Consider the following 20,462-nt stretch of genomic DNA (forward strand, 5'->3'; position numbering starts at 1 on the left):
TGGGCAAGGCAGAGCTGAGTCTCCCAGGTGCTGGATCCCTCTTAGCTGCCTCCTCTCCTCAATTCTGCCCTGCCCTGAAATAGACCTTGTGTTCAGAATCTGTGTGCACAAAAACAAGCCCCTAAAGAGAGCACTCTGGGACTCGAACAACTCCAAATTCAGTCGTCTGAGTGACAAGGCAGTTCCCTTCTAAATGTCTCTTCCACTGGGCACAAGGCACCTGTGTTGGTTTCCTGTGGCTACCGTAAGAAAGTATCATAAACTGAGTGACTTAAAACAACAGAAATTTATTTTCTCGCAATTGGAAATGCCCGAAGTCCAAAATCAGGATATCAGCCAGGATGTACACCTTCCAAGGGCTCTAGGGAAGAAAATTTCCTTGCCCCTTGCCGCTGTTGGAGGTTCCAGCCACTCCTTGGCTTGTGGCTGCATCAATCCAATCCAAGGCCCGTGTGGTTACATGGCCTTTCTCTCTGTACCCTGTGTCATCGCCTCCTCTTTCTCTGATAATGACACTTGTCCTTGGAACGAGGGCTTACCGCAGTTATCCCAAGATGATTTTCTCTTCTTAAGGTCCTTAACTTAAAAACATCAGCAAAGATCCTTTTTCCAGGTAAGGTCACCTTCACAGGTTCTAGGCATTAGGATATGGAAATACCTTTCTGAGAATCATCATTCAACCCACCACAAGCACGCATGTAAATAAACTCTCAGAAACAGCCCTAAATCCTCAATGTGGGTATAGCAAGCTCTAGATTTGCATTTGCCAAGGTGTGTTTCTTACACACCCAGATTTGAAGAGCTGTTTTTCAACTGTGTTTCATGGTAAAATAAGTTTGATAATTTGGTAATTTTGGTAAACAAAGTTAAATAGTAAGCAAAAGTTTTTGCGTTGTTTTGTTTTCTTTGTTTAGGTGCAGGATTCCTCAGAACCTTTAAGAAGCTAACAGGCAACATGGCTTTTCAGAAATGGGATATGGTGCGTGGTATTTCCCACGTGAGAATGTTTTGGAATTACATGTTTTGCCTGGGTTTCCCAGAAAGGAGGGCTTGAAACAAGGCTTAAGTGCAAGCTTTCCATTGGCTACTGTGGTCCAGGGAGCCTGAGAGAAGGCCAGGGATTGGGCCAGCAGAGGGAGAGCCAGTGCTAAGTGTGTCCTAGATCCAGGCACCTCTGGGGAGATGTCTCCAAGAGCTGGATGAAATGGGTGTGGGGCTGTCTACTAGAGAAAGGAAGGGGTGGCCGTTATCTACTGATTCTCTCCACAATTAATTAAAGTTCACCCTGCAGGACTGTACCCTCCAGACCCAGGTATCCCCACTGTGTAAGCACAACATCAGCACCTGCAGGAAGCTGGGCAAAGCCTGCACAGAGGCAGTCACACCACAGTTGCTGGCTTGAAGAGACAGCTGAGGCTGAGAGAATCTGGAATTGTGCACTAGAGCTGTCTGTTTTTATCCCATATACGTTAGTTCAGAGAACATCCATCTCATGAGACAAGTGTTCCATGGAAGGCTCTTTGGGAAACCAATTTCATTCTTAACTTGCTATGATACAATCATTTCATTAACAAAATGGGTCTAATCTTACTTGGGTATTCTGGTATTATCACACATGCCCTTAATTCTATACTTAAGGTTCACTATCAATCTAATTTTATAAAATACATTACTATGCTATTTTTTAAGTCAGAAAAGGGTTCATTGTTGAAAGAACTATTTATACACACTGGAAAGCACATTCCTGGAGCTGATTTAATTTTAACTTTATATGTATTCATATCTGCTGACTGCATGCTATGATAACTGGAAGGTTTCTTAGGGGTATGGAGCACTTCCAGTTCTGCTCATTTGGCCAATGTGGTGAATATCATCTTACCAAGAGGGGAGGGAAAATAATACACAGCAGTTTCTTGTCTAAGTCAATGGGAAGAAAAACGAAAGGAAAAGAAAGAATGCTGCCTGGCCCAAATTTCGGGACAGTTACATTAAACAAAAGGATCAGAAAATGGAAATCTATTCCTTTGAAATGGCTGTAATTGGCTGAATGTTGAGGCTGAGAGAAAAGTAATGATGGGGAACCAGGCAGGCGAGATTATTAATTTTCTCTGATGATGAAGGGTATATGTAGTCATATTTGAGAGTCCTTCAAAAGCTTTTGCAAGAAGAGATTCAGACATTGCAGAGAAGCCCATTTTCAAGAGACCTGCTATGCTTATTGGAGTCTGTTTTATGGATGATTGGTTGGTAGAGAGTGGCCTGTGAACACAGTGTGGCTGCGTGCTCTCCATGGGAGGCACACAGGAAGCATGTGATCCAGACAAAGTCAGAAAAGTAAAAATTATCAGAAAACCCCAGAGCTGGCAGTATCAGCTTAACCTGGCTATGGGGTTGCCATCAATGCAACAAGCTAGGATCATGGGTGTCGACAGCACAAGAGGCAGCAGCAAGTGGAGGATGGGATGCAGCTGTGCTGGTCCACGTGTGGTTAAAGGACTCCAGAAATGTTATTTTGGAAGCAGTATGGTGAAAGAAAGAGAACCTAGACTTTGCAGCAAGGTGACTTAAATGAATTTTCTGGATTGTTTGCTTGTGAGCTATGTGGCTTTGGGATAGTATTTAGCTTTTCTGCCTCAGTTTTTAAATCTGTAAAATGGAGGGCATAATATCATGTCATTGAGTGGCAAATAACAGAACACGCTACTCAAACTAGTTTAAATAATACAGGATACTTCCAGGAAGGATGGCTCTGGACACTCCTCCAAATACCTGAAAGTATACTGGAAAAGAAAAGGTATAGTTGGGGCTCAAAGCCACATAAATACATCTAAAGGCCACCAATGGAAAAATAATACAAAGGGTCAGAGGTATAGAAGAAAGCAGCATTGACCAAGAGTTTGGCCTGGGTCGCATTACTACATGCAAAGAAGGCCAGTTCACTGCTTGATGCTAGGGCCTGGGTGGGTCTTGAGGCTACAAATCTATGAGACTAGAAGGGAAAAGCTAAAGGCACAGCATCTTGAATAGGACTTCTGTCAATTCACTCACTGACTTGGTGACATGGTGACATGACATGGGACAGGAGCAGAAAACATCACTGACATAGAACGAGGGACTCAGGGGCTCAGAGAGAGGACAGATAAAAGTTATGTTATTGTATGCATCTAACAACATAGACTTAAAATACAAAAAGCAAGAACTGATGTAATTAAAAGGAGAAATTGACTAATCCACAAACCAATTGGGATATTTTAGTATGCATCAGAAATAATCGGTTGAGAAGACACTAAATTGGAAAGAATATAGAAAATATGAACAGGAAAGTAAAAACTTTGTTCTAACAAATACAGAAACAATCCTACAACTCCAAATGAAGAATATATTTTATTTTCAAGTACATATAAACTATAAAAATGTACTATGTATAGATCAAAGAGAAATTGTCTACAAGTTTCAAATAATCAAAGTATTGCAAATAATGGTTTCCAAATAAAAGCAATTAAAGTAGAAATCAGCAAAAAATGGAATACGAATAGGCTAAATATAGATTAGGCAACTTAGAAATGTGCTTTCAAATAATTCATAGGTGTATTGGTTTCCTATTGCTGCTATTACAAATTACCACAAACTTGGTAGCTGAACATAACAGAAATATATTCTCTTACAGTTCTGGAGACCAGAAGTCTGAAATCAATATCACCAGCCTGAAATCAAGATGTCAGGGCAACGCTCCCTCTGGAGGCTCTAGGGGAGAATTTGCCTTTTTGCCATGTCATAAATTCCAGGAATTAGGATATGTACAGAAAGAGATGTGTGTGCATGTATGTGTGTATACATACATACGTATATTTGTAGAGGAAGCATTATTCAGCCTACTATATGAGTTAAAAAGAAAAATCACAGTGAGAATTGTGAATGACATAGGTCATATATATCAAGGCTTGTGGAATGCAGGAAAATCATGCCTATAGGTAAAATTATAGCCTTATATACAAATATTTTATTTTTAAGGACATTTAAAATAAACTACTTGATTCAACTCAACAAGTTGAATCAGGAATCAAAATACTACCCTCCAAAAGCAAAAGGCCCAGACTGTTTTACTGGCAAGTTTTTGGAAACTTCAAGGAACAAACATTCCACTTCTAGTACAAACATTTGCAGAGTCTATATTTTAAAGGTTTAGCTACCCATATAATTTTATGAAGCTAACAGAACTTTGATATGGAAACTAGACAGAACAGTACAAGAAAAGACAATTACAGACCAATCTTACTTATAATCATGAATGCAAAAATCCTAAATAAAATGCAGAAAACTGGATTCAGCAGTAAAAATATACAATGACAAAGTAGGGTTTATCCCAGTAATATAAGTCTGGATCAACACTAGAAACTCTGTCAATGCAATACACACCATTAACAGATTAAGGTGAAAAAATTGTATAATCGTCTCAATAGATCCCCAAAAACCATAAAATGGAAGTCTTCCCTTATTCATGACTAAAAAGTTAAAAACCCTTAGCAAAACAAAACTAAAAAGAAGCCTTCACATGATAAGGGCATACATGAAACAACTACAGCAAACATCGTATTTAGTAATGAGATTTCAGAAGTTTCCCCACTGGGCTGAGAAAGAAACATGCCTGCATTCACTGTGACTCCTTTAGCATGTCTGGGTTTGGGTGGCCTATGCTAGTTGGCCATTTTCCTTTCTAGCATTGAGGTATGTGTATGCAGGTAGTGGTAGTATCAAGGCATGGGCTATAGTACAACAGCACAGACTCCTGGTTGTCTACAAAACCCACTGTTCTCTACCTCCATTGTAATAGAGTTCCAGTAAGGCATGCAGTAGCCTTACTATAGTCCATATTTCTCCCCTCCCGTGACTGCTCTGTGGTGGGGTGACTAAGTTCTCTCCCACGGAATGCAAAAGGAAGGGGTGTGTGCTACTTAAGCATTTGTATCTTAAGACATGGATGTGCCCCTTTCAAACTCTCCACCCCTTCCCACCATCTGGAACTGGGAAGTGGCAGGGACTCAGCTTCAATCATGCAGGTGATGACAGTACAGGGATGATGAAGTTACAAGAGGAAAGAACGATGTTCCCTGGAAGACCTTGTGGGAGAGCACTGCCTCTCCTTCCTGCATTGCTCATACTGGGGCTAAGTAACAAAGAAACAAAGATGTATTCTAGAAACTGCTGAAGCATTGTGTGTCTTTGTTACAGCAGCTGGGCCCTAACATAATGGGAATTGCACATCCCACATCTGGAAAGCAGGTAATTCTAAAGAGGACCAGAAGGTAGGGACATTGGATCAAGTGATGCTATAGAAAGAATTTCAACAGCACCTTTAATGATTGATTCCTTTAAGAAAAATGCAGAAGAAATTCTAACAGTTTTAAAATGCTGGGCTGTAAGTATACCAATATGCCTTATATTATTTTTCTATTCTTTTCTTCAGGTTTGAAATATCTAATAATAAAGCTGAAAGAAAAATGCAATAAATGGAATGTGTTGGCTATATTCTGACTTTAGAATCATCTCAACTCAGCAGCTCAGTAATATCCCCAGGAATTGTTTTATCTTTGAGTTGGATCTGTCTTCCTTTGGATGGTAGCTTCCCCTTAAAATGTTCTTCCTGGTCTCAAGATAACTACCAGCATCTCCTAGATTTTATGTAGCCTAATTCATTACAAATAAAAAGATCATGATTTCCCTCAGGTGGGTAAAATAGTCCTTCATCAAACATTTTTTGAGATTTTATTATTTGTCAAAAACTATTGGCACAGAAATGACTCTGAGACATGATTCCCTAAATGGAAAAGCACCAAGTCATTATCCTGGGACATCCACAAGTATTTTTTTAAAAAATAGATTGTTTTTTAAAGTGCTCATATTCTGCAATTTATGATGCATGTTAGGCAACTGACTTAGAATTAGCACCCACTCTTCCTCATCCTAGTCTTATATATCCATGAACATAAGATGTTCACACTTTGCTTTAGTTGTTCTCTCTGCTTTCAAAACCCTTTCATTTCTTCTCCACTAGTACAAATCTAAATGTTTCTTCAAAGCCCTCTGAGACATCTTTCTAGGGATTATCAAGAAATGGTATCCACAGGCAAGTCAGTGACTGGAGTGACTTTTCCCTAACTATATTGTCATTGCTTCAGAGTTAGAGCTGCTGGATGTTACCCTCAAGCAAGTTTGTTGTTCCCTCCTTTGTGTCCCCACAGCATTCTGTTTATATCATCAGTATAATACTGAGATGTTAAATTAAATAAGCAGGAGGCCATTAGACTGCAGCTGTCTCTGTACTTTGAGTTCCTACGTAAGAAACTGCAACCTAATTGAATATGAAAACAAACCAAAACCTGACTTAGGAATATAGCAAACCACAATCACAAGCAATCACAAGCAGCCAATCACAAGCAGTCAGGTTCCAGCCTAATACAGGCAGCCAACTCATCGCACCACGCTCAAATATGGCAGACGCCTGGTTGTAGCCAAATCAGGTGATCGCTCTACTTTACAACTGAATCTGGCCTATAAAAACTCACCACTCACACTGCTGGGCTGTCTGAACCTCTTCTGGTTCTGAGTGCTGCCCGGTTCATGAATCACATTTGTTAGGTCAGTGCGAAACTAACTGTAAATCATAATTTCCCAGAAAATTTCTTTTGAAATGCAGATTCTGAACTCCACCAGAGAATTTAGGAACCCAAATTCTAAGAATCTAAGAGATCAACTGACCTGTTGACCAGGGTGTGGCAAAATGTGGCCATGCAATGTTCAGCTGACCCCATCAGTAGGTCACAGCCACCAGCATCCAATAGCTCATGACCAAGGAACATGGTCATCAGGCACCATTCTTTAATTTTACTACTTAGGTAGCCATCTCCAAACACCTGAACTTCTATGAAATGAGCAGAGGCACATTCATAGACATTTTCCACAGGTATTTGCTTACTATATCAAGCACTAACACAGTGCTTGCAATATGTGTCTGCAATAAAGCTGGGAACAAAACATAAGCCTCTCTGTCCAAATGTAGCTTAGAGGCCTCAGGTACAGACAGAAAATAATCTAATCAACAGGTAAACTTGTATGTCAAATGGGGTTAAAGAATCTCCTGTGAATGTTAACTAGCCTGATTCTAAGAAAAACAACTCTTCCATCATTTGCATGTAGTATAAGGAAAGAGAGCCCCCTACCCTTACATGTCAGTGGTGGTATTTAAGCAAAGCCAGGTATGTTGTAGGCACATGCACATTTTGGATGCAGGGATTGGGCTAGACACTTTTGTCAGGCCAGCCAACCTTGAAACTCAAGCATCTTTTGTTCTCTGTCTCTCCTTTCGCACTATCCCCTTTCTTCACAGAACTGTCCAGAATTAATGAGAATGGGCTCCAGGGTAGAAGAGATTGAGGTGGTAAGTGGAAGATTTTCCACATGACCTTGTATTTGGGTAACCAAATGAACTATTAAGTAAGCAATCCCCTTTACATACATTTTAAAAATCATTTTCTAGTTCTTTTAATAAAAACATATTTTAAGAAATTTGTATTTAAGACATAGGAGTACTGGAAAAAAGGATATGGAATCTGTGAACATTAAATAGTATAACTACTTGTGGCCACAGATATTTGAAAACAGTATCACAGTCACATCTGAGCTACCCAGCACATTACTACAGAGAGCACAAAAGAAACAGAGTGAATCAGAGACAGCAGAAACTCCATTTAAGGTCAAAAGTGGCAAGGAGAACATATTTCAGGATGAAAAACAAATATCCAGTTTTATGCTCATCTTTGCATGACTTACTATTTCAGCAACAGTGGGAAACTTTTAAACCACTTATGTGGGGATCATCAGTCAGTAATGAACTTTATGTTCACAAGGAAAATCTTTTTTCCCAACCTTAACCTTTATGACCTGAGTCATATGATAATGCTTTTTTTTCTAGCAATGTGTTTCAAAAGTGTATGAGATTCTGTATTTTTAAAAATTATGGTGCATATACAAAATGAAGAAATTTATATTTTTTCTTAACAATCTGACATGAAAACTAAGCACATGAAAAGCTTGACCTTATAAAAGGGTATTCTTTTTGGAATTGTGGATGAGGGAGGGAAAAAAAGGACTGAGACATGGCAAAGAAAAACAATCCCTCCACACATTCTCATTTTTCAAAGTGCTGAAATTCCCAAACAGCCTGAGGATTACTCTATAAGCTGTCTCTGCAACAAAAATTTCTCTTCTAGTTTGAAATCAAACCTGAGGAATTCCAGGCTTAAAGGAAAACTCTTTCTCTCTCTCTCTCTCTCTCTCTCTCTCTCGCTGTGTGTGTGTGTGCGTGTGTGCACGCTTCAGAGGATTCAACAACTCCACCATCAAAGGCAGGAATTAAAGTCACTCCTTTTAAGACTAATTGACATTTTGGGGAGCAATCTTGCCATTTTCCCCCAAGCCCCAGTATGTGGACTTAGCACCTCCCCAAGAGGGTGATGACACATCTGCATTGGGCACAGTCCAAGCTTTCCATCAGTTAGAATGGCCTGTTTGAGTCCTTGTCTCTTCATGGCTATATTGGATTTCTCCACACAAGAGACAGGTAGTGTGAACCAGAAAATAAAGGATCCCTTATGATATGAGTTAAGAATTTTTCCTTATGTTAAAATTAATTGGAAGCCTAAGCCCCAGGATACACAGTTGAGTGTAGCCAGAGAGGTTTTCTTTTGCTCCGGCAAGCAGCAAGACAATGGCTCTAATATTAATACATCACTCATTTTCCCTTCTCAAAGTGGAAACTGATTTTAAATTTTTATGTATCTCAGGTCTCCCAGGACAAAAACTACTCCTAGGAAGAGAGCAACATATTTTGGGAGGCTCCCATGAACTCTTCAGGGCCACAAGTGGGAAATAACTGTTCCTTGGACAGGAGCCAAAGGCACAGCTTCCAAAATGTCTAACAGCTTCCAGGGGTGGGAGCTAGGGAGAAGATGAGCTGAGAGAACTGGCTTTCATGCATCTGGGGAGATGGAGTCACTTGGGTGTCTGAGCATGTGATGTGACAGCCTGGGAAGGGAATGCTTTTCTGGGACAGAATTAGAACTTCAGGTGCTTGATCTCTGCTCAATCTCACATAATAAGAAAGGAGAGGTGTGTTTATAAGCATGCACACACAAACTTAAATACTTGGTTGGTATATATTCTTTACTTTCTTAAGCTCTGTAATTTAGATTTTGACTCACACAGTTAAAAATAAATTTTTAAGAGTTTCCTGTCAAAATCTTCTAGAAGATTTTTTCCCACTATATAAGCAGGTTCATTGTGTTGAAAAAATTACACTCTGATGAGCTCTGCATTTCTAATGTGCACCAGGCACTGAAAATGCAGTAGAGTGTGTGTGGCAGGGAAGAAAGGAGTGCGCCCAGGACTTTGATGTGAGGAAGGAGTAGCTTTAGGGCGCTGTGGCATCTTTGTTTCAATCACTCCCTTCCCATCACCCTTTTTCTCCTTTCTTTACCTATAACTGTACTCAATTTTCATTTCGTTTAGAAGAAGAATTGGAAGTATGGTGGCCTTACATCAATAGCACTAAGGAATTAATGCCCCATGGGAGCAGCCCTCAGCCAATGACCTCTGGAGTTGGTGTATAAATACCCGCAGGTCCTTTATCCCTTGGGAGGGGTTCCACATGGCTCCCAGAGTTCAGCCAGTGGAAGCTGCTTAATCCTCCACTCTATGCTTCTTTTCCCTATGCCAATCCCTACTCCCCTACCAGTGTATACTACTCTCACCTCCCAAATAAAGTGCTCATACTTGTATCTTTAGCTTAGTGTCAGCTTCTGGAGGGACCCAGAGTAAATCATGTGTCTTCTGGGTACTGAAACGTTGACATGAATCATCAGGTAATGGCCACACTGTCCGGGTTCCCTCCTCTGACAACACCTGAAGCAGTTCTCAGTCTTCATAAAGTCCTGAGTTGCAGGGTTTTGCTCAGTACAAGCTGATCCACATTTTGCAATGATAACTATCAACATTTTACTAGAGTTTAACTCGAGCCTAAACATATAGACAGACAAATTCCGTGCAAGGAATTATCAAAATGACAGTTTCTTCACATTAAGGAATTAGTGAGAGGCCAGGAGGCTGAAAGTTCCATCTTTCCTGTGGGCTTGTCTGGATTCTGCTTCTTACTTTGTCCTAACCTCCCTCCTCTTCAGAGTATCCCTCGTGTTCCTGCCCTACACATTGGCTCTGGAGTTGGTTACTTCCTTGTTTCAGGATCCTCAACAATTTTCGACATTTCTATGATGATTTTTTGGTGTTTCCAGTTACAGTGGCCCACAGCTCACCTGATGAGCAGGATACTGACTAATGTAGTTAATAATTTTCATTGATTCTATTTATGAATGTCTCCGTGTGGTGTATCTTCAAAATACCTTGCAAGATTATGACTCACATGCTCATCACCCACTCCCCACCCCTCCCCTCCCAAAACCATCTCTGGGAAAGTAAGGTTCTTGCTGAGGACAATGAAGAGCCATTGAGCCATTCCTCAGAAGCAAGTGAATGACATGATGAAGAGCTGGGAAGACTGCCACCCTCTGGAGGCAGAGATCAGTTTACAAATCTCCAGTGTCATTCAGACCCTAACTGCAATGAGTGCAATAAAGAAGGTAATATGAGGAATGACCAGAGACAAAAAGCAATTGTATCTTTTCAGAAAAAAAGTGGTTATTTCAAGGATGAGAAATCAACCAATAGCACTGATGATCATAATCATAATTATCAGCTTTTTTTACTATCCATTTTGTGCTAAGAACCATATTAGATATTTCCTCAAGTTGTCTCTAATCCTTCTTCCCCAACAACAACCCTCAAAGGAGGATGTTTTATTTCTTCTTCCTCTCTCTCCCTCACTCCTTCTCTCTCTCCCTCCCTCTTTTTCTTCCTCCTTCTTTTTGTCTATAGCTGAGACTACCAAGACTCACAGCTACTCCATAACAGAACTGGAATTTGAGCCCAGATTTTTCTGGTTCTAAAATCTGTATCTTGTATTCCTTGACTTTTTAAAAAAACAACAATAGAGAGTTTGAGAAATTCTTTCATGGTGAAGTATGAAAACAAATTACCAGCATTTCTGCATTTGAACTTCTGTACAATTAGCAACAATGGTTAATGAGAACTTACCAAGACAATTGACTTTTAAAAAATAGACTTTTTCTCTTCTTTACAAGCAACTGACAAATTCACCCACTCAATAAATATTTGTTGAACAGATTGTGTGCATGAAACCTCCTAGAACAATCAATCAATTATGGTCTTGCATCTAGGATACTCGCAGTTGAACCTCCGATAAGGTCTTTAAAAAGAAGTGGTGATTTCTGAAAGAAATGTAGTTTTTAAAAAGTCACTCTAGCCATATAGGAAGTACCTGGGAACTTTTCCCTCACCATATGTAGTGGGTTTGACTAGGAGGGCCAACTTCATGTTGTACAAATATGGACCAGTTTTAATATTTCCAGCGAATGCTTTCATTTTGTTCATTGAGTCACCATCTGTGTGGGTAGCCAGAAACTAGATAGCTTAGAGAGATCCAGTAAATATTTAGTCATTTATATTTTAAAACTTAGTCCAGTCTAGTTTAAATTCTGACTTCCAATTAGCATAGACAAGACTTAAAAGCAGCTCCTAGGATCTGCCTGTGACAGAGAAAGGCAAGGCCCGCTGTGATCTCTCTCTTTCTCCCCTCCCTCCCTCTCTTCCTCCCTCCATCCCTTCCTCCCTCTTTTCTTTCATCTCTCTCTCCCTCTTTCTCTCTCGCTCTCTCAACTTTATACTTCCTCGGCCATGAATGGGGCTTCTTTTTCCTCCCTACCCTTAGAAATGCTTGTTCCAAGCAGTACCTGTGATCACCTCCCTGAGACTCTAAGCTTCCAGAGGCTTCACAGTGGAAGGGACTGGACAGAAACCACAGATTAAACAAAACAGGCTGCTCAGAAGGAAAAACACACAGGAAGGTATTTCAAAAGCACAATACTCAATGCACTGATTTTTGTCTACGTTTCCTCCGACCTCTTGAATTTAAGAACACATCTGTGTTTTTACCGCCTTCCCCAGCACAGTGCCTGGTTTAAAGTAGGCACCCATGGCTGTTTGTTGAATGAAGGCAATTCAACGGAAGGTATCAGCTGTGGTGAGATTGACCAGCACAGGTAGTATTGAGAAAATGTGTCCTGACCTGGATCTTGATGAAGGCATATGACATGTAAGAGTCAAAGGTGAATGAAGAGGGCAAAACTTTCTGCTTTCAATTGAAAGGCTGAGCATCAACCGTGCACCGGGCATTGCTACTTGGGCTCACTCAGACATAGTGAAGAATAAGGAATGTTTCTGTCCTGAGGAGCTCATAGACTGGTGGAAGGGGCAACATAATGAATCAAAGTGGGTTTTGTTATTTTTTTTAACTTGCCCAAATCCTATAATGGAGACATGATGTTATCATGTTATAATAAAGATAATGAGATAGAGATGTGCAGGTACTAGATTTGTGGGGTCAGTGTGGAGTTTACAAAAGAAGAAATTCCATTAATAATCTGGGAAATCTGAGGAGGAAGGCCCCCCCCTCCCACAGGGCAGGTGAGGAAAGCTATCAGTAGTTGTCATCTCCAGCATCCACACATAAGGAACTAATGTAACATGTCATATTCTTCACCTTGAAAGTTCCACCAAATAGCTAGGCCTGTATCAATTTGCAAGGTGCTAGAAAATTATTGAATGCTCTGTGCATATTTAGAGATATTGAATAAGACAGCCTGAAAAATTTTTACTATTAGATAATGTATGTAATTCTTATTTGAAAAATTTGGTTTTTGGGAGGTTAAAACTGGAATTAATAAGGCTAAGTAATTTTGCTTTGACTCACTGTTCACTCTCAATACATACTGAAGTTCTCGGGGAAGGTGTCCCTGGCAGAATGAGAAATAGTGGCCATTTGACAAAATTCTATACCTCATAGAAACTGCTATAGAATACGTAGAAACTGGGAAAAATTTCCATCTGACATAAGACTTGAGCTCTAAATGGTTCCTGTCCTTTAAAACAAAGTGACAAAATAGACATAAAATAAAAGTTAGGTATCAGCATGTGAAAAAGAATCCCTAGGCCGGCAATACCCAATATAGTAGCTACTAGCCACATGTGGCTACTATTAATAAGTACTTGAAATGTAGCTAATCCCAAATGAGATGTGCTAGAAGTGTAAAACCCATGCTGGATTTCAAAGACTTAATGCAAAAGAAGAAGGAGAAAAAAAGTAAAATATCTCATTAATATTTTTAATGATGATTACCTGATGGAATGATGATATTTTGGGTATATTGAGCTAAATAAAATATATTACTGAATTAATTTTACCTGTTTCTTTTTATGGCTACTAGAAAACTTAACCTTATTCACCAGGCGTGGTGACTCACGCCTGTAATCCCAGCACTTTGGGAGGCTGAGGCGGGCGGATCACGAGGTCAGGAGATCGAGACAATCCTGGCTAACACGGTGAAACCCTGTCTCTACTAAAAATACAAAAAATTAGCCAGGCATGGTGGCGGGCACCGGTAGTCCCAGCTACTCAGGAGGCTGAGGCAGGAGAACGGCTTGAACCCGGGAGGTGGAGCTTGCTGTGAGAGGAGATGGTGCCACTGCACTCCAGCCTGGGTGACAGAGCAAGACTGTCTCAAAAAAAAAAAAAAAAAAAAAAAAAAAAAAAAGAAAGAACACTTAATCTTATTCATGTAGTTTGCACTATTATCTGTTTCTGAGTGCTACTTTAGACTGAGATTTGGAACATTTCCCCCCCTCCTTTTTTTTTTTTTTTAAACAGGAATTGGGAAAGTTTTCTATTAAAGGCAATTGACCTGCTTTAAAAGAAAATCACAACCACATGGGAATATAAAAGAAACTTAATTTCATTTTCTCATGTTTCGTTTTGTTTTTGTAAGAGAAAGATACCTGAAATGTCATGCTCAGTTGATCTTAAAATTTAGAACAGAGAACACAAATATCTTTTTTAAATACAATGTTAAAGGCTCAAAATCCACTTCAGTTCAAGTAGTGCTGATTAAGGGAAGGGAGCAGCGGGATGTGCTGGGGAGAATGAAGAGTGCTATATTTTGGATATTTGTCCCCTTCAGATCTTATGTTGAAACTGGATTCCCAATGTTGGAGGTTCCACCTCATGGCCCGTGTTGTAGTCTCAGGGGTGGATCTCTCATGACTAGATTAATGTCCTCCCCCTCACCATGAGATCTCTGCACATGGCTCTCCTTCACCTTCAGCCAAAAGTGGAAGCAGCCTGAGGCCCTTATTAGGAGCGGATGCTGGTGCCATGCTTCTTATACAGCCTGCAGAACTGTGAAACAAATAAACCTCTTTTTTTTTTTTTTTTGAGATGGAGTCTCTTTCTGTCACCCAGGCTGGAGTGCAGTGGCACCATCTTGGTTCACTGCAACCTCCACCTCCCAGGTTCGAGTAATTCTCCTGCCTCACCCTCCCGAGTAGCTGGGACTACAGGTGCACGCCACCACGCTCAGCTAATTTTTGTATTTTTAGTAGAGACGGGGTTTCAGCATGTTGGCCAGGCTGGTCTTGAACTCCTGACCTTGTGATCCACCCGCCTCGGCCTCCCAAAGTGCTAAGATTACAGCCATGAGCCACCGCGCCTGGACTCTCTTTTCTTTATAAATGACCCAGCCTCAGGTATTCCTTTCTAGCAACACAAAAATGGATGAAGGCAAAGAGGTAATGACTCATTGCTGACTTCAGAGCACTAATTTTACACTCATACTCCTAAAAACCTCGAAGGAAAAAAGATATGCATATGAGACAAACAAATATCTTCTTATACCATATATCACTTATCCATGATAATTACGGCCACTCAGATGAATTACCCCAAATTATGTGCAATGACTGTACCATTCAAAGTCTGCTATGGATATCCTATGGATATCCAACTATCTGCTATCCATAGTAGCCTTTGGTACAGTCATTGCACATGATTTGGGGTATAACAAGATATTCTTCTGTGTATAACAAGATATTCCCTCCTATGAGTGCAGCACGGATTTTTCTGGTCAGGAACAAAGGTTTATTGGGGAAGGAGGAGGAGTAGTCACAGGGTCCGTTTGAGCTTTACCCTCAGTACAACAGGTTTGATTTGGTCATTTCTGTAGCTGCAGGGTCAGCACTGACACACTCCTGCACAGAGCAAAAGAGAAAAGGCATCAGACTCAGACTCCTTGGTTCAGGGTTTTCTCCCCAGATTACTGATGGGGGCCAAGGGCGAAGCTGAGAGCTGCAGGCTTTCACTTGGTGTCCCCATTACCACATATTGCCAGCCCATTGTCTAATGCAACTGTTTAAAACTCTTACCAAAGGCCTTGGACAATGGTTTCCACTTCTACTGCCAACCCAGAGGCCAGGAAATGAGTTATAAAGCATCAGCTTAAGTTCAACACTGTCATTGATGCTATATGTAAACAATACGAAGCATTTTACAATTTTAGGCAATCTGCAAAGCAAAATAAGACAAGCAATAGAAAAAAAAATAAAGAAACGATTGACTTACGAGATGAAATTGACGCACATGATTTTATTCTAGCTCAAACTTCACTTTTCATGGGTGATAAAACTGAGACAGCAAGGGGCTGAGCGATTTTCCAAACCACATCCCCAGTTGGGATTAGATTAGCTCTTAGTGTATCTCCTCTTAGTCTGCCAGGGCTCCTTGGTCACTCCGTAGTAGTTAAACTCCTAGGTAGTTAAACACACTTTGGGCCAGGCACAGTGGCTCATGCCTGTAATCCTAGCATTTTGGGAGCCCAAGGCGGGAGGATCACGAGGTCAGGAGTTCAAGAACAGCATGGCCAACATGGTGAAACCCAGTCTCTACTAAAAATACAAAAATTAGCCGGGCATGGTGGCATGCTCCCAGCTATTCGGGAGGCTGAGGCAGGAGAATCGCTTGAACCCGGGAGGCAGAGGTTGCTGTGAGCTGAGATCGCCCCACTGCACCCCAGCCTGGGTGACAGAGCAAGACTCCATCTCAAACAAACAAACAAACAACCACTTCAGGGCAATCTAACTCACCGTGAATTACCTGCTTTTAGTTCCTTTTCTAAGCATACTAATAGCTGCCCACAGTCTGTTAAATATTTGCTGTACTGGATTTTACTTAAGAATCCTATGAATTATTTTCTTACCATATGAGTTGAATGCTTAAGCAGAATCAGCTAAATTTGTTCCCAAACCTGTCTCTGTCAGTTGTCCGTGTTATTTTAATTGTCTAATTAAATTAAATATAAATCAATGAAAATTAAATTTAGAAAAATAACTTTCTCTATAAAAATTAAGCTTAATGCTTTGAACACTTCTAGGAGAACTGTAAAGTTTTTGGGAAAATAATCTTCAAATTCCGGAGAGATTCTGCTCTCTCATGGTTTTCTTGGTTTTGATTTAAGATCTTGCTTCCTTTAAGAAGAAATTGAAGCTGGGAACTACAAAATACTTATTTTTGTTGTGGTTCGTGTATGAAAGACAATACAAAACTTCAATCAGCTATCTCCGAAATCAAAGAATAATCCTGGCCCTGTATCAAATGTTGGTAAACAAATGTAAATGTGTATATTTTGAATTAAAATAAATTACACAGAGTATGTATCATTTTTGTAGTGTATCTTCATGGTATCTGTATTTTCTGATTGACCTGCTAGGTATTTGTCATATGGCATAAGATAACACGAAAGCTGCTACTGTAAAAGAAAAGGAGAATGTATTACAAAGTATAAAAGGTTAAGCCTGGGCGTGGTGGTTCATGCCTGTAATCCCAGCTACTTGGGATGCTAAGGCATGAGAATTGCTTGAACCAGGGAGGTGGAGGTTGCAGTGAGCCGAAATGGTGCCACTGCTCCCCAGCCTGGGTGACAGAGCGAGACCCTGTCTCAAAAAAAAAAAAAAAAAAAAAAAAAGCCAACATCCCTGCAAAAGTATTTTAGAGCTTTATGAAAGTCGACATTCTTTAATTCAGTGTTCATGGCAACTTTATGGAAAATAACTTCTATCAATGATGAGACTGTGTTTGTCTTTGGACATGACTAATTTGCATTGCCATCAATCATCTACAGCTTACAAAGTTGTAAAATAGTTCAAAATAAAAGACATAGATACCCCATAAGTGTACTTTGGGCACAACACCCAGTTATCTTTTTTGCCAATTTCAAAATCTTCCACGATTTTTTCTGACATGAATATTTTTCTTGGTCACTGGGTTGGTTCAGTTGTTTTGATAAAGCGAAATAAACAGCGGTTGTCAGTCTAAGAAGTAAGTTCTTTTAAAATATCTACTTAACTACTAAATCCTAATCCTTTCACATTTAAAAATAATGGGATCTCACTTGTAGTCACATTTGCATATATCAATCATTTGATGATTTTTCTTGGGAAATTATGAGGCAAATGGAGTCAAAGGTAGGTGAGGAAGTATTAGGTAAGAGAAAGCAGGAGGTAGACAGATAAATGAACTCATTCAACCCTGGAACGTCTCAGGGAAGCAGATAAGATTTAGCCATTTTGCAGAAGAGGAAACATAAACTCTAATAAGTTAAGTAATGCTTAAGAGGTCACAAACGAACAAATGGATTCAACTCAGTTCTTCTGGATCCAAGCCCAGGGCTCTTTCCACCCACAAATACCCTTTCTATGTTCTATCACGAGTTATGAAAACCATTTGTCTCACCTTTTCCCTCTGGGTTGGTGGTAACGACTGGAAGACTGATTCATAGTCTTAGTGCATTATATTAATGTCTCTATGCCAAGTATCCTTATTTGTTGTATGAAGTGCAGTTTGTTTTTATTTTTTATTTTTATTTTTGCCTACAGACTCAATTTTGCTTTTTTACCTTAGAAAGAGGAAAGGAAAGTAGAATTGTTGGGCTTGGCTCTGAGAAAAAAAATAAAAACAGGCTACAAGTCTGCAGAATCTAGGAAGTGCTTTGAGAGTCAGAAGCTGAGCATGAGAGCTTAACAAATTCCCAATACTCATGTGTAGTTAGATATTTTTGTTTCTTTTGTTTGTTTACTGTTTCTGTGTTTCCTATCTGTACCAAGATGTAATCTCTAGAGGCCAAAGTGAAGAAACAGCTTACATAACCATCAATTCTTTTGGCTTTTGGATGAGTAACAGGTGTTTAGTAGTTAAAAAAATTACTCAGAGGTTACAACACCAATTTCTCAGTCTCTCAGCTATCAGTCTTTAGATATATGGCTGTGTGCCCATCAAAACTGTCTTTCTTAAGTGTATGTAGCACTGTCTGATTTTAGATAGTAGGTGATAGGCAAATAGACAGATAAATGATAGAAGATGTTAGATGGATAGATAGACATTTAGATGATAGATAGATAGATATTAATGACACATACATATATACTACCTACATACATAAATACATAGTATAAGTTTTTTTTTCCTTTTTTTAAGTTCAAAGGTACATGTGCAGGATGTGCAGGTTTGTTACAAAGGTAGACGTGTGTCATGGTTGTTTGCTGCACAGATCATCCCATCACCTAGGTTTTAAGCCCAGCATCCATTAGCTATTCTTCCTGATGCTCTCCCTCCTCCCACCCAACCTCCAACAGGCCCCAGTGTGTGGTTCCCCACCGTGTGTCCATGTGTATCATTTAGCTCCTACTTATAAGTGAGAACATGTGGTATTTGGTTGTCTCTTCCTGTGTTAGTTTGCTGAGGATAATGGCCTCTGGTTCCATCCATGTCTTTGCTATTTGTTACAAAGATATTAGTGCCATATAGATCCTGAATTTTGTCTAATCTTAATTTACCTGACATATGTTATGCTCAAGGACCTGTTTTGGCTGCAAGTATGATCAATAGACTCTACATTTTATATATAGGTGATACACAAATAGACAAGTAGCATTAATTCATTCCAATAAACACAGTATAATGAGACAATGATCCAAGGCAATGGCATACTCAAAGTGACAGAAAATCAATAATTCCATCAAGGAAATCCAGAAGAGGCCTCTATATACATATTCTTTTATATTTGTCATAAAGAAAAACCAAAGGCTTCTGTGAATACAACAACAGATGTAACGTAGCATGGTGACTTTTTACTTAGCTAAGGTGGAGCTGGCTTTCCAGACTTGCCTTCACTGTTTAATTCTGAGTCAGGATTGGCCATAGGGAAATGTGTGTGAGATTTCAAAGGTGGCAGTGAGGCAATAGCCATTACACCCCTAAGGTCAGCGTAGGGCACCTGGTGTCACAGCAGCTCCCCATGTGGGTGCTGATTAGTGAGCTCCCCTGATGGCAAGGGCAGTGGCTGGGCTTCAGGTGTCCTGGCTCCTGTCTATCTCCTCCTTCTGCCTGTCTGCATCCTAGGCCAGATGCAGGTGCGCCTTGTGGTGAAGACTGCCAGCTTGTTATCACGAGTCACCTACATAGCTGAGGTTGAAGATAGAGAGACAGATGCAGGCTGGAGAAATGAACTTCAAGTGGGGAGACTGGATTCTGGTCCAGGTATTACCACAGCCTCATTGTGTGTTTCTGGAACATCACTTGACTTCTCTGTATCTCTGTTTTGTCAGATTACATGAACGTTAGTTGCAGCTCCAACTCAAAGTTTGAGAATGTTAATAAAACACCTCCATAGCATCTACAACTTATTGAGACATTATGTTCACCAGGAGTTTTAGAATTAGAAAAAAGTAGCCGGGCGCAGTGGCTCACGCCTCTAATCCCAGCACTTTGGGAGGCCAAGGAGGGCGGTTTGAGACCACCCTGGCCAACATGGTGAAAACCTGTCTCTACTAAAAATACAAAAATTAGCCAGGCGTGGTGGCGCACACCTGTAATCCTGACTACTCAGGAGGCTGAGACAGGAGAATTGGCTTGAACCCAGGAGGCAGAGGTTGCAGTGAGCAGAGATCGCACCACTGTACTCCAGCCTGGGTGACAGAGTGAGACTCTATCTCAAAAAAAAAAAAAAAAAAAAAAAAAAAGAAGAAAGCTAGGAGAATGTTTTTAGTCAAATGAAGCTGTGAATCTAAGATCCCCATTAAAATATAACTTTGCATATTAGTTTTTTTGCAAAGTTTGAAATTAACTTTGAATCATTCAAAATAGCAATCTAAATATTCACTGATGAATGAATGAATTAAGAAAATGTGGTATATACATACAATGGAACATTATTCAGCCTTAAAAAAAAGAAGGCAATTCTGCCGTTTGTGACAACTTGAATGAACCTGGAGTACATTATGGTAAGTGAAATAAGCCAGACACAGAAGACAAATATCACATGACCTCACTTACATGATGAATCTTCAGAGCCAAACCCATAGAAGCAGAGGGAGAACCGTAGTTGCCAGGCGCT

The sequence above is a fragment of the Pan troglodytes genome, chromosome 11, assembly GCF_028858775.2.
Source record: "Pan troglodytes isolate AG18354 chromosome 11, NHGRI_mPanTro3-v2.0_pri, whole genome shotgun sequence".
Classification (NCBI taxonomy): domain Eukaryota; kingdom Metazoa; phylum Chordata; class Mammalia; order Primates; family Hominidae; genus Pan; species Pan troglodytes.